The sequence below is a fragment of the Leptinotarsa decemlineata genome, unplaced genomic scaffold (assembly GCF_025532065.1).
Source record: "Leptinotarsa decemlineata unplaced genomic scaffold, Ldec_3_MD MMD2_P_RNA_scaffold_5, whole genome shotgun sequence".
NCBI lineage: Eukaryota > Metazoa > Arthropoda > Insecta > Coleoptera > Chrysomelidae > Leptinotarsa > Leptinotarsa decemlineata.
In genome coordinates this window covers 12,346,418-12,362,469 of record NW_027412532.1, presented here as the reverse complement: position 1 = coordinate 12,362,469, position 16,052 = coordinate 12,346,418, and the positions used below count along the sequence as shown (strand labels likewise).

General features: G+C 35.7%; 1 long non-coding RNA gene across 1 annotated transcript in view; it reads right to left on the bottom strand.

Moving 5' to 3' along the window:
* Nucleotides 1-10,778, bottom strand: part of LOC141479968 (uncharacterized) — a 60,843-nt gene extending 50,065 nt beyond the window's left edge. Inside the window, exon 1 of the long non-coding RNA XR_012464087.1 lies at nucleotides 10,443-10,778. This is a non-coding gene — a long non-coding RNA (uncharacterized lncRNA). The remainder of the gene's footprint in view (nucleotides 1-10,442) is intronic.
* Between the last annotated feature and the right edge of the window lie 5,274 nt (nucleotides 10,779-16,052).

The window sequence follows — 16,052 nt, the reverse complement described above, 5'->3', positions numbered from 1 at the left end:
CGACAGAGGAACATCCTTATAGTTGGTGCACAGTGCGGAAGTGCAGGAAAGGTAATTAAAAAAATCTTAATTAAAAGATTATCTGGGGTAGATGCGAGATAAATGGGGATTTAATCAAAATCGACAAAGGTGAGGTGAGAAGAGTATTGTGTACATTATGTGCCTCGTAATGTTCTGACAATAAAGATCGATACACACATCAAGAGAGGATTTGGATATTTTCAATCAGACCACATATATTCCAACATTCCAGCACATATGGACGAAGACGTAAAAGAGCCACAGATGAATTAAAGAGACACTAAATTCCGATTTATAACTCATATTTCATTTTCGGAATCTAATTAAATTCCAAATTGATAGTCGGAGTTCAAAGTCAAAGTTTGACTGAGTGGGAATTTGATTGGTTTCCGAATTCAAAGTCGGAATTCAATAAAATTCCGAATTTAAAAAAATTCCTAGCTCAATTCCGGAATTTAACAAAATGCCGAGTTCAATGTTGGAATTTTATGAAATTTGAAGTACAAAGTCAGAGTTTGACAAACTCGGAATTTGATTAGTTTCAGTTCCGAGTTACAAGTCACAGTTTGATGAAGCATGAGTTTGATAAAATTTCAAGTTCATAGTCGGGATTTAATGAAATTTCGAATTCAGAGTCAAAATTTAAAAAAATCCCTAGTTCAATTCCGGAATTTAACAAAATGCCGAGTTCAATGTTGGAATTTAAAAAATTCTAAGTTCAAAGTCAGAGTTTACCAAAATCGAAATTTAATGAAATTCCAATTAAAAAATTGTAATTCAATGAAATTTCGAATTCAAAGTCGGAACTTAACAAAGTCTGCATTTGATGAAATTTATAGTTCAAAGTCAGAATTTGGTGAAATTCTGAATTCAAAGACAGAATTGAAAACAAATCCTGATTTCAATTCAGTAATCACAGTAATCGTGTTAGGAATCACACGTTAAAAGGTAAGACCTCGTTAGTCCTTAGCTCGCACAAGTTTCTCAACCTCTGAGAGTTGTCGTTCGTATGGGGGCGGCAGCTGATTAACGGAAAAACAGATTTGAAACAGATTTTTTAATTTAACAAAGTATCGAGTTCAATGTAGGATTTTCATATAATTCCAAGTTCAGAGTCAGAGTTTAATAAAATCGGAATTTAATAAAATTCTACATTCAAAATTGGAATTCAATAAAATTTCAAATTCAAAGTTGAAATTTAACAAAGTTCCGAGTTCTGAGTCATAGTTGAAGAAAGTCTGAATTTGATAAAATTACAAATTCAAAGTCGAAATTTATGAAACTCCGAATTCAGAAACAAGAGTTGAAAAAATTCCGAGTTGAATTCCGGAATTTAATAAAGTACCGTGTTTAGTGTTGGAATTTTATGAAATTCGAACTTCAAAGTCAGAGTTTGACAGAGTCGAAATTTGATTAGTTTTCGAATTCAAAGTCGGAATTCAACAAAATTCCTAGTTCTGAGTCACAGTTTGATAAAGCAGGAATTTGATAAAATTTCAATTTCGAAGTAGGAGTTTAATGAAATTCCGAATTCAGAGTCAGAGTTTTAAAAAATCCCTAGTTAAATTTCGAAATTTAACAAAATACCGAGTTCAAGGTCGGAATTTTATCAAATTCGAAGTTCAGAGTTCAACAAAATCGAAATTTAATAAAATTCAAATTTCAAAATTGTAATTCAATGTAATGAAATTTCAAATTCAAAGTCAGAATTTAACAGTGTCTGAATTTAATGAAATTTATAGTTCAAAGTCGGAATTTAGTGAAATTCTGAATTCTGAGACAGAATTAAAAAAAATCCCGATTTTAGATCCGTAATTTAACAAAATACCGAGTTCAGTGTAGGAATTTCATATAATTTCGAGTTCAAAGTCAGAGTTCAACAAAATTGGAATCTAAATTCAAAAATGAAATTCAATGAAATTTTATTTAATTTTAATTTAACAAAATTCTGAGTTCTGAGTCGGAGTTTGGGAAAGTCTGAATTTGATAAAATTACAAGGTCGAAGTCGAAATTTAATGAAATTCCGAATTCAGAGACAGAAGTTAAAAAAATTCCGAGTTGAATCCCGGAATTTAACAGACTACCGTGTTCAGTATCGGAATTTTATAAAATTATGTGTTTAAAGTTAGAGTTTAATAAAGTTGTAATGTAAAACAATTCTAAATTAAAAATTGGAGTCCAATAAAATTCCGAATTAAAAGTCAGTCGAAATTTAATAAAATTTCGAGTTCAAAATCAGAGTTCAACAACGTTGGAGTTCAATACAATTCCGAATGGAAATTCAGTGAAATTTCAAATGCAAAGTCGTGTTCAAAATGCGAATTTAAAAAACTTTGTTGAATTTCGAATTGAAACCTACAATTTCATAAAATTCTGATTCGAAACTTAGCATTCAGTGAATTTTATTTCTTAAACCTTCTAAGGCCTTTCTATGGCGTCGTTCATATGTAATCGAAATTAAAATAAAATAAATCAGATATTTCACCTTACTTTTCTGCCAATCGGAAGCTTCTTGTGAACGTTATAAACCCTGGCATTTCTATCAATTGCCACATTTCCATTCTTTATCATTCACTGTGCATTTTATACTGTTTATACTAAGCAAACAAACAAACAAAAATTATGAGAAACTTATCAGGATTTATTATAAATTTGTGTAAGTTTTTAAGATGAGATATATTTTTGATCAAGAAAAATTTAAACTACGGATAATAAATATAAAATTCGTAAAATTACTTTGCAATCTTCAAGTGGAACCGTTTCAGTTAACCAAACAATGGTTAGTAAAAAAAATTAAATTAACGGATACATTTACCTCCAACAAAAATAAAGGTTTTCGCCATCATCATTCGCCTTGCACTAAGCATTTCGATCCATGAAGTGAATATTGAATTTATATTGAAACCCCGAATAAAAAATTTCACCTCTGTCAGAGGTACTGAATTTATATTTCCTCCTCATTTAATGCATTATTTTTCCTAGGAAAAAATCATGTCCCTCGATTGTGGACAATATCCAAAGTGGACAAGTCTTGTTTCGTAAGGTTGACGATCCGCCCGGTAGTGTGACGTAGTGTGACGTTTACTCCCCTTACGTACTGACTTTTTAACCCTGCCACTGTACCTCCCACTCGGCCAAACGAAAGAATGCCTGATTTTCTCCTATTTATTCACCAGCGATAGTCAATTCATCTGTTGTGTTCAGGATCGGATCCATGTTTTTTGAAGGGGCCTACTGGTTACAAGTACCCGCGCTCAGTATTTCTAGAATCGTTATCCTGAACAACGGTCACAAGATAGCCGCTATGTAAACGTTGGTTCGATTCCAACTGTGAGAATCGCATGTTCGAAGGTAATACCTTGTTTATCCTTATTCATGTAGTTTTCGATTTCTAAGCTTTGTGGTTCGTAATGGAACTGGTTAATGGAAAACTTTGCTATTTCAATAAAATATTTCGTCGTTATATCAATAGCGTCTTTTCCAAATTCTATATTTTGATCTCAGGAACTTTCCAAAAACTTATTCAAACTTCAATCAGTAATAATGACTTCAGCAATATGTGAAATTCAAGCTAAAGTACTACTCATATAGACCTTGCCTGCATATGAAACGGTCTTCGCCTCTTTTAGAGCCAGTTCCCTCTTTTCAGTCCACATTTTGATTGTTCTTTTGTCTCGGCTGTGAAGTAAAGGACCCATGTTTCATCCATGATTCTGCTTTGTTGCTGAGAAGCTTCGCTGAACACTCTAAACACGCTAAACACTCTATACAGCTTCCTCATGTCCAAATTTTCAGATAATATACGGTGTACCACACTTTTTGAAATGCCCACTGAGTCTGCTAGATCGCGCACTTTCAGTCCAGGATCATTTAGTACCGCTTGGTGGATTTTCTTCACCGTTTCTGGAGTCGTCAGCTCATTTGGTCAACCACTGTGATGATCCTCTTGGCAGCTCCTACGTCCTCGTTCTAACCCACCCAGAGTAGAATCCAGTTCAGTTTTTATATTGTTTGGGCTGAGGTCTTTCAAATAAAAGTATTACACCATAAACGATGACCAATTTTCTCCGTTTTCACAAATTTAGCGAAAATGTTTGCTAATACTTGTGTGATACTGTATCGATGGTGATCTTTTATAAACACTAATGCTAACTCTTCATGGTATCGCAAAAGTGTTGGGACAATTTTGTTCTTACCTTCCATAGATACATCGTTATAGTATTGATGTAAAGATATGGTAAAGGAACATGGAGTATCTCCTGTAGTTCACGATCCCAGTTCCGCCGGGTATTCAAAGAAATCATTATTTGACAATATAAAGAGTGATACTTATAAAATGTGTTCATAATTTCCATTTCGAAACCTAGACCTTTTTGCAGATATCGGAACATTTAATCTGGATTCCTTGCATTGAAAAGATGAGCTGTAATTTCAATATCATAAGGTCGGATTACTGATAGTAAAGATTGTTTTTAGTACTTGATAGTATTGCCAATGAGTCAAGAATGTTATACTTAGGTATCTAGATTTGAGTACGAGTATCAAAAACGTCATTAATTGTTGTCTTGAGATAATGACGTTTATCAATGTCAGTGATCTGGCAATAGGGACCGGTTTTCAAACTCCTTGATGACTGTACTTATTGTCAAAATGATTAACTTTGTAAAATAGCGTTGGTGACTCATTTACTTTTCTTTTCATTCCTATTGTGAATCATGAAGTAATCAGCGATTCCATCACGAAATTTGAGCAGTGAAAATGAATAATTGACTCCACCTTTTTTGGACTATATCACTCACTGTAATCAGAATGTTTGCTAGTTCAGTGTTTCTAGTTAGAATTGAAAACAGATGTTTCAAAATTGAATACTAACGAAGTGGAAATGTACTTCTGTTGAACATCTTCAGATGATTTGAAGGTGGTTCACAATGTTTTATGGTGAGTTTCATTAGTCCGGACTTCCATTGTCTAAGATGATATGATTTGAAATCCTTGACAGAATCAATAAAATTGAATGGACTATTAAGAGATGACTATATATAGGTCATTCGTGTGCTTTTACCTATCCCCTCTTTCCGCTTTCCCGTTCTAAGACGTATTGGTGGAGAGGACTGACACTAAATGGGAAACATCTTTATACCGTAAACCTACTCACATGGGACAGTATCTGAACCACGGATCCAACCACCATCAATCGACTAAAAGAGATAGTAGAGGTAGTAGAGCTAGTAGATTGTGCTTTCGGGCTTTGTAACACGAAGGAAGGTCTCGAGAAGGAACTAGGCATCATCAAAAATGATCTCCAAAGTGAAGGTGGAATAGACTTGTCTAAAAGACTGCAAAAGCCTCACAAGGAAGAGAAGCCGTCACAACCAGTACTTGCACTTCCCTACATTAGAGGATTGACGGAAAGGATAAGAAGAATTGAGTCCAAGTATAACATCAGAACCTGCTTCAGATACAGAAACACTATCTGTAGCAGCCTCACAAAAATCAGGCGAGTGCGGAAAATCCTACATCGGTGAAACTAAGAGGCCATTGAAAGTCCACACTGCCGAGCAGAGGGAACACACACAGTGTGGAGAAACCAGCAAATCGGGAATAGCAGAGCATGTTTTGGACTCATCAACATACCATCAATTGGTCCCAAGCTGAAATCATCCTCAAGAAGGAACATTGGTTTAGGAGAAAATTCAAAGAAGCCGCATAAATGTTGTGCAACAACGCATTCAGCCAAGCTAGTGTAGAGATACGCAACATATGGAAACTCATAATCAAGTGTAAAACGGTAAATTCCCGCCAAGTTGTTAGAACTCCCGCCAAACGGTAAGCTCCTGCTGAACCGGTGATGCGGAAAGAGGAAAAAAGGATAGGTGAAAGCACTCGAATGACCTATAAATAGTCATTTTTTGGAGGAATGAGTCAAGTCATCACCGAGAGACGATTGTGGATACTAACAATCGAAACGTCGTGAAGTAACTTGGTTTGAAATCTGTTAATTTTCATTTCTTCTTTTTGATTGTTCAATCTTCAATTGTTGCTTGTATTTAATTTTATTGTAAGTTCGATATAATTGTTATTTTCAGATAAGTATTCTTTTTGATTCTATTGATTTTTTCAGGATTTTCAAATCATTTTATATCATCTTATATAATGGAATTCATCTCTAGATGAGTCACACAAAGCTTAAATACAAACGATGTCAATACTTTAGTATTAATGTTACTAATGGAAGAAGATAGAGTATCAAATTTTCTGTAAAAGTTATTGTAATTTATAAAGATAGGACGTTATTGATTAAAATAAATTTTCTGAGTAGCCAAATATTAAAAACTTGCGTGTACCAGCGACTATTTGATCACTTGTACATTCAGAAAGAAGTGGCCGATAAACGAACAAGTTTTGTCCGGCCCTGGTACTGTCTCCACCCCAAACCTGCGCTGCAATCTGAAGAGACGAAGCATGGGAACTTCAGTAATGTTTGCCGTATTCTTATTTGCGTTGTATAGAGACTCAACCAAGAGTGAATCGCACATAGATAGGACCCACCTGGAGTTCTGTTGTCTCTGCCTAACAATGGTCTGTAATTCCATATGTGCCCAATGGAGGCATTCTTATTATACTTCTTACTTGATCGCTTCTCTTCCTATTTTTTATCTGACGATCGTTATCAAATATGGGGGAAGAATTCTTCGGAGTATTGGTTTTTGAATAGGAAATTCGATTTTTTCTTCAATTCATTTTAGTTTCATATTTCTTATCGTTGGGGAAGACTTGTCCTCACATTTTTTTCACCTCAAGTCACAATCAATTGAAAATTGTTATTGTCTGAAGGTAACAATTGTTTTCAATTTTCAAAATTTGACGACTGTGGCGAGATTCTTTTCATTTGAGATATTTGCTGTAATTTATTGCAGCTAATTTTATTGTTAAACATGTGGATGTCCTATATATCAAATAGAAAGACATTCTTCATCCAGCTGACTCAGAGCTTAGATATCGATAATTTTTGCAGTATTTTCGATTTCCTACAAATAATCCATATTGTTGATAAAATACAATTAGTTCATGCGAAGTTGATGCGGTATTTTTTGAAGATGAAGGAGATGATTGAAATTGAGTCATTATTTTAGTCATCTCCTGATGATGCTAACTTGGTTAGCGAAACGCACATCACTTCAGTGGGTTCCAATCCCCTTTTTTTTCTAGCATAGATACCCTATTTATAGTAGACTGTTTCAATGTTGCATGTTTTTTGTAGCTCCATATATCAATACATATGTATTCTACTGTAGTGGGTTGCCTTTTATGTTTCGGGATTTGGCAACCCTAGAGTTGCAATCTGGCAATTAACAGCTCTATCGTGAAGTTGGATATTTTTGAGCTTATACGTACTCAGAACATTATGACATACGCTATTTGTGTTGTTCACAGTAACTTAAAAGATTTATCTCGGCCCAAAAATGGAATTAAATCGTGAAAGTTTTTTACAACTTTCGACATGGATTTACTCAGTGCATGGATGAACTTAATTCAATTTTTGGCGATGACGCTCCATCAAGAACCAGTGTTTATCGATGGTATGGTCATAATTCACTCCAAGACGAATTTCGTGAAGGTCGTCCAAAATTAGTTGTTGTTACGAAAACCATTGATGCTGTGCGCGAACTGATATTGTAAAATCGTCATGTGACCTATCGTGAGATTAAGGCAACCTTAGGCAGTAGTGGGACCAGCATATATTCAATATTGCATAAAAATTTGACTGTCGAAAAAATGTGTTCGCGTTGGATCCCACACAATTTGTCAATCGCTCAAAAAAAAAGGCTCGTGTCTTTCGGTCGAAGGAAATGCTCAAAAAATACGATCACGGTGCTTCGAAACACGTCCATGACATCGTGACAGGTGATGAATCGTGGATTTATGCGTATGAGCCCGAAAGTAAACAGCAGTCGACTGTATGGGTGTTTCAAGATGGAGCCAAATCCAAGAAAAGTTGTTCGCGCACGAAGTACTTCCAAGCAAATGATCGCCTGTTTTTTTCGGAAAAACTGGACATATCGCAACCGTACCACTAGAACAACGCAAAACAGTCAATTCTGAGTGGTACATATTCATTTATTTACCAGTTGTCTTCCAAGAAATCAGGAAAACCAACCGCTTCACCACGACAATGCGAGCTCTCACACATCGGCTCAAACAACTGCGTTTTTGAGCACACAAAACATCGATTTGATGAGTCATCCGCCGTATAGTCCTGACTTGGCACCGAATGACTTCTTTTTATTCCCGCATGTAAAAAACAAACTGAGAGGTCAACGTTTTTCGACACCTGAAGAAGCGGTTGCTGCATTCAGAATGCATGATTTGAAGATACCTCAATCAGAGTAGCAAAAGTGCTTCGACAATTGCTTCAAACGCATGTAAAAGTGTATAGATTTTCATGGGGAATATTTTGAGAAAAAATAAAGTGATTTTCGATGATTATTATTTGTTTATGTTCGCTAATCCCGAAATATAAAAGGCAACCCTCGACGTTGATTCGCATTTTTTTCCAAGAGATTTTAGTCTCAAGATGATCCCCATCGTGATACACCAACAGTAATTCAGAACGAGTTTTTGAGAACCCAGGGGGAGACTGACCTATCACAAACGGTTTGTGTGACGGCAGAAAGACTAAGCGTCAGCTCTCACGCGGCTCCCAATAATAGCATCTACTGGGAGGAACACTGGTTTTGGACAAAATTCAAAGAAGCTGCATACATGTTGTCCAACGACACATTCAGCCAAGCTGGCATAGAGACACGCAACATATGGAATCCCATAATAAAGCGGAAAAAGGTCAACTCCCACCAAACGGTCATCTCTCGCTAAACCTGTTATTGTGGATACTAGCAATTGAAAGGTCGTGAAGCAACTTGGATTGAAATATTTTAATTTTCAATTTTTATTTCATTTTCAATTATTCACTTTTCAATTTTTTGCCTAATTTTCATTTCATTGTAATTCCTTTTCAGGGTTTTTTGAATACAATTGTTATTGTAGTTGACAGTTGGAGGCAGTATGTCAATGGATTTGTTTGGGACCTAAATCCTAAGTTTCACCACAAATCCTTCGACATGTCCATAGGGACAGTCTGGAATTTTGTAAAACTTTTTCCAAGTGAGCGTTCCTGGTGAGTTTTTTTGGAGACAATGCCAAGATATTTCACCTCCGTTCCAAATGGAATGACATCACCCTTGAGGGAAAGTGGCGTTAAATCGTTCAACTTTCTCCTTCTGGGGTTGACAGACATCTGCCCCCTCTGGCACCGACTGTGAACAACGTCCAACGTTCTTTGGATGATATTACAAGCAACCCTCTCCGACGTGGATCTTGCCAAGATGACAAGGTCATCTGCATGAGTTTGGAGATCTACTTCTCTTCTAACGAAGGCGTCCAGCTGACTATCCATCAGGAGCGACGACAGAAGAGAAGATAGGACCCCACCTTGAGGGCAGCCCCCGGTGACCCTGGACCTAATGGCTTCATCTTGAAGAGTCGTAGTTGCAGTTATGTTTACCAGCATGGCATGGATCCATCTCGTTATGGTCGATTCTATACCTTTTCCATCCAGAGCTGATCTTATAGATTCATTCATTGTCAAATGCTCCTCCAATATCGAGAAATACACCAACCGCAATCTCCTTGTTGTCAAGAGATTGGGAAATTTTCTCTACAAGATTGTTTAATGCTGAATCTGTCGATTTGCCGATTTGATATGCATACTGGTGGTTATTCAGTCACCTTCCTGATGTGTCCGTCCAGTATCCTCTCAAGTCCTTTCAACAGGAAGGATGTAAGGCTGATTGGTGGCACCGATTTGGGGTGTGGGTCCTTCCGTCCCACTTCAGGTATATGTACCACCCTTGCTGCCAACCAACCAAGTGGTATATAGTTCCATGCTAGACTAGCTATACACATTTTTATGAGAATGGGTAAAATTATTTCCAGTCCGTTTTGAAGAAGAGCTGGAAATTTACCACCCTCTCCAGGAGATTTGAAGGGCTGAAACGACTTGATGGCCCATTCAGCTGCCGGTACTGTGATAACCTTTTTAACGACTTTCCAATCGCTCTTTTTTTGGCGTTTGGCGCTTTCAAAAAGTGAAGGTCTATCTTCCAGGAAAGTGGTTTTCTATCAAAAGCTCTAACGTTTCTTCTCTAGAGATCTCAAATGTTCCGTCGAACTGTGTCACACACAGGAGTATAAAAAATGTTCAATAAAATAAATAAAAATAATGAAATTTTGAAAATATAAAACGATATATCTTCGGTAGTTGTTGATTACAAAAATTACAGATAGAGGTACTAAAATAAATTCGGGAACATTAGGAAAAGTTTCATCAAGTTATAAATAGGAATACGTAAGAATTGCATACCTTATTTTTTTACACATGCACTGTTAAAAACTGAATCGGAAGTTCTGATTCCTGAATGTACCGAACTTCTTTCTCAAATTATATATTTCTCTGCGTGACGTACTTTGTGCATGAAACTGCTATTTTATGTTTCAGACTGAGTATTAAATTGGACAAATTTTTTGTTGCTGCAAAAAAGCGATACCCACCGAAAATGTTTCATACCTCAGACAATTCTTTGAACCGCAAAACAACAAACCATTCCAAAAACGAAAAATCCGTTCTCAATAAATACTATTATGCTTTCTTATGAACTCTTTTATGTGAATTCACACACGCACATTTAGCATTACTGAATACTTGGCCAACTGTGTGTACTAAAGGATAATATCCACCTGGATGCTGTGATGTGTGTTGACAGACAGTGGCGTATCGGAAATAAATTAGGCCAGCGTTTGTTACCGCGTCGTTTCTGGAAATTTTCTAAAAATTATGATTTTATTTATTGTTTTTTGAATTACAAAAGAGTAAAATCGCAGCAACATCCCGGGTACTTAGCGGTTGACGCATCACAAACACATTTTTCACTAATTTATATTGTCTGTATTACGTTTATATTAGTGCGAACTGATATGAGAGATTTCATATGAATATTACTGGAGTTTTTTCCCAACACCAACGTTATTTTAACACCTCGACACTTGTTCCGATTACCAAGGGATCATCTTCAAGAGGAAGATCAAACTAATCATACTTACAAAGCTATCCTTATTTGTACCATAGATACCTGCTCTAGGTACCTGGGTCCTTATGTAAATCTAATTATTAAAATATTATTTCAACAAGTTATATAGTATACTATTAGGCATTGTTCCACCATCGTTATTCGTAATATTATTATGTTTACTTATTTCTACACTCTCATAAGCATCTAGATGCCTGTTGTTGTTAACTTGTCTAACTAATCTTAATGAACTGAAGTCTATGGTATGGATCTGTTGCAAAATATGATGGGCGATTTCTGAATTTTCAGGTCTTCCATATTTCAATTGTGCTTAGTGTTCCTTATATCTTGTTTTAATAGATCTTTTTGTCTGTCCATAATATTTTGCATCGCAGTCCTTACATTTAATTTCGTAAATTCCAGACTTTTCCGAATTCTCGACTTAGTCGAGACAAAGTGAAATTTCGATTTCTCGATTTTGTCGAGACAAGGTCTAGACTTTACGAAATTAAATGTTAAGATTGCGATTCAAAATATTATGGACAGACAAAAATATCTATTGAAATAAGATATAAGGAACACTTAGCACACTTAAAATATGGTAGACCTGAAAAATCAGCAGTCGCCCATCATATTTTGCAAAAAAACCATTCCATAGACTTCACTGACTAGTAAATAAGGCAATATGTGAAATTAATTTCAAATAGTTTATAATATTTCAATTGTTAGATTCACCTGACTATGACATAAGGACACATTATAAAATTAATTTAAGACTAGTAGATAAGGCAATATTGTGAAATTCTGTGAAACCCTGGCCATTGAAGAAGCTCACAAGAAACCTCGAGTCTGATTGAGATATGTTGACACCTGAAGGTTGACGCATCACAAACACATTTTTCACTAATTTATATTGTCTGTATTACGTTTATATTAGTGCGAACTGATATGAGAGATTTCATATGAATATTACTGGAGTTTTTTCCCAACACCAAACCGTTATTTTAACACCTCGACACTTGTTCCGATTACCAAGGGATCATCTTCAAGAGGAAGATCAAACTAATCATACTTACAAAGCTATTCTTATTTGTACCATAGATACCTGCTCTAGGTACCTGGGTCCTTATGTAAATCTAATTATTAAAATATTATTTCAACAAGTTATATAGTATACTATTAGGCATTGTTCCACCATCGTTATTCGTAATATTATTATGTTTACTTATTTCTACACTCTCATAAGCATCTAGATGCCTGTTGTTGTTAACTTGTCTAACTAATCTTAATGAACTGAAGTCTATGGTATGGATCTGTTGCAAAATATGATGGGCGATTTCTGAATTTTCAGGTCTTCCATATTTCAATTGTGCTTAGTGTTCCTTATATCTTGTTTTAATAGATCTTTTTGTCTGTCCATAATATTTTGCATCGCAGTCCTTACATTTAATTTCGTAAATTCCAGACTTTTCCGAATTATCGACTTAGTCGAGACAAAGTGAAATTTCGATTTCTCGATTTTGTCGAGACAAGGTCTAGACTTTACGAAATTAAATGTTAAGATTGCGATTCAAAATATTATGGACAGACAAAAATATCTATTGAAATAAGATATAAGGAACACTTAGCACACTTAAAATATGGTAGACCTGAAAAATCAGCAGTCGCCCATCATATTTTGCAAAAAAACCATTCCATAGACTTCAGTGACAAGTAAATAAGGCAATATGTGAAATTAATTTCAAATAGTTTATAATATTTCAATTGTTAGATTTACCTGACTATGACATAAGGACACATTATAAAATTAATTTAAGACTAGTAGATAAGGCAATATTGTGAAATTCTGTGAAACCCTGGCCATTGAAGAAGCTCACAAGAAACCTCGAGTCTGATTGAGATATGTTGACACCTTCATAATATGGAACCATGAGAATACTGAACTAGACGCCTTCCTGAAACACATCAACAGCGTGAGACCTTCCATCACTTTCACAATGGAGAAGGAAATCCACAACCAATTGCCCTTCTTAGGCGTTTTGGTGAAGAGGACCGATACTAAGTGTGAAACATCTGTATACCGAAAATCCACTCAGACGGGACAGTATCTGAACCACGAATCTAACCACCGACAATCATCAAGACTCTATTAGACCATGTTTTCGGGCTCTGTAACACGAAAGAAGGTCTCGAGAAGGAACTAGACATCATCTAAAATGATCTTCAACGGAATGGCTACTCCAAAGCGATGGTAGAAAAAATTTTGGCTGAAAGACAGCAAGAGCCTAGCAAGGAAGAGAAGCCGTCACAACCAGTGCTCGCATTTCCCTACATCAGAGGTTTAGCGGAGAGGATAATCAGAATTGGTTTCAAGTACAATATCAGAATCTGCTTCAGATCCGGTAACACTATCCGTAGCAGCCTCACGAAAACTCACGCGGACTGCGATTCCAAGAATTGCATTTACCGGATACCCTGTGAGTGCGGAAAATCCTATATTGGTGAAACTAAGAGGCCAATGAATGTTCGCATCATCGAGCACAAAAAACACACACAGCGAGGGGAAACCAGGAAATCAGGAATAGCAGACCATGTTTGGATCCATCAACACAACATCGAGCCCAAGCTGAGATCTTACACAGAGAGGAACATTGGTTTAGGAGATAATTCAAGGAAGCCGCACACATGTTGTCCAACAACGTATTCAGCCAAGCCAGGGTAGAAATACGCAACATATGAAAACCCATTATCAAGCGAAAAATGGCCAACTCTCGCCAAACGGTCATCTCCCATTGAACCAGTGCAGCGGAAAAAAATTGAAAGCGTGGATAAGTGAAAGTACTCGAACGACCCATAAATAGTCATCTCTTGTAGGAATCAGTCCAGTCATCACCCGAAGACGATTGTGGATACTAACAATCGAAACGTCGTGAACTAACGTGGCTTGGTATCTCTTAACTTTTTTATTTTTATCTTCATTTTCAGTTTGTATTTCTTTATTTATAATTTTTGTTCAATTGTTTTATTTTTACTTGTATTTTATTTCACTATTATTTCATTTCAGGTTTTTTTGCTTAATATAATTGTTATGACGAGCCCGAAACCGGTCTGCAAGTGTGTTCCAATAATTGAAAATCTATTGCGGCAGTTGTATCGCCAACAGCATATGCAGGAATAACTTCTGTGAAGATTCCTGCACTGACACCTGTCGGATATAATCCAATGCCCTTCGTGGTATTAGCCAGGGGAATAGTTGTTTTCTGATAGGTGTCAGTCCTGCTGTGTAGGGAGTTGAGACTGGTCTGAACGAATTGTCCTTAGATAATTTGATAATTGTTATTTACAGTTATTTCAAATCTTCTTTTTTAGTTGTTTCAGGGATTTCAAATCATTTTTATATAGACAATGGAAGTCCGAACTAGTGAAATTGCGAAATTAATTTAAGACACTCAAGACACAAGTACCTAGAAGATATAAATATGGTATAAATAAGAATAACATTGTAACATCACTTGGTGATCGAAACACGTGTCGAGGTTTTAAAACAACGGTTTGGTGTTGGAACAAAACTCCAGTAATATTCAATACTCCACTAAAGGTTGCAAACAGTGCATCACAAGATTTCACATTGCAAATTTTTTTAGGATGTGTTTGAATTGGTCTGGCATGTCATGATTGAGTGTTTCAACGATTGGATATTCAACCATTATTTGTTCAATAGAGAGTCTTTTATCGCATATTTCGCACAATGGTTCATCACGGCCAGCTATGAGATATTCATGAGTGAGTCTTGTATGTTCAGTCTAGTTAACAATGTTTGGAGGTATAGACTTCCAAAAATGTGGTATCAGATTTGAAATCTATGAGAATAGAACAGTCAAATTGAATCATATCAAATTAGTCATCACCGAAGTCCATACAAATTTATAAAAGACACATCATATATACTTATTGGACAAGTCATAACAGGTTAACGTACGTTTATGATACATACACTTACATCAAAAATTTATCTGGAAAATAAAATACGTTTGTTTCCAAGTATTTGGGAAGAGCGTTCTTGAAGCAGTTTAGATTTGACAATTTGTAAATTGTACTTGTGATGCACTGTTTGGAACCTTTGGTTTAGTAATGAATATTCTGGAGTTTTTTCCGAACACCAAACCGTTATTTTAACTTCAAGAGGAAGATCAAACTTGATCTTCTTCTTGAAGTTGATCACTTGGTGATCGAAACACGTGTCGGGGTGTTAAAATAACGTCTTGGTGCTGGAAAAAAACTCCAGTAATATTCAATTTGTGGGTTGGACCAAACAGTTGCTTACAACGACTGAAACACCTTATACCTTGATCAATATGACAGTTTTGCCCAATCGTTAGTCTGGAGAAAGATTGATGTACATTTTCACGCTTTTTAGTTGAATATTTGTGAGTCGAATTATTTATTCTTTATATTTACAGTAATTTGCATAATTACAGTGAAGGCAATGTAAGAATTTGTAATTGTGAAAATAAACCTTTAAATGAAGTCCTCGTTAGGGCTCCTACCATGTATCTAATGAATTTTTCGGCAAAAAAATATTTTATCAAAATGAGCTGAGTTGTCGTATAATATCAAACCATATGTTAATAGGGACTATAATGCAATGAAATAATAAAAATACTAGGACCCAAAACTTCAAGTTAAATGATCGAAATTATAACAAAAAATGAGAAAAAATCATTTTCTTTATCATCATTTTATTTTCCATCATCATTTCTTTTCATTTTTGATTTTTTTTGTTTGAATATTATAGATATTTGAAATTTCGTTCCGATGACTTTATTCTCGAAGATTAGCCCCGAACTGGTCGACCTACAGTCATCCATGACGAAGATTTGAGGACTCTGGTGTGACTGACCCATCAC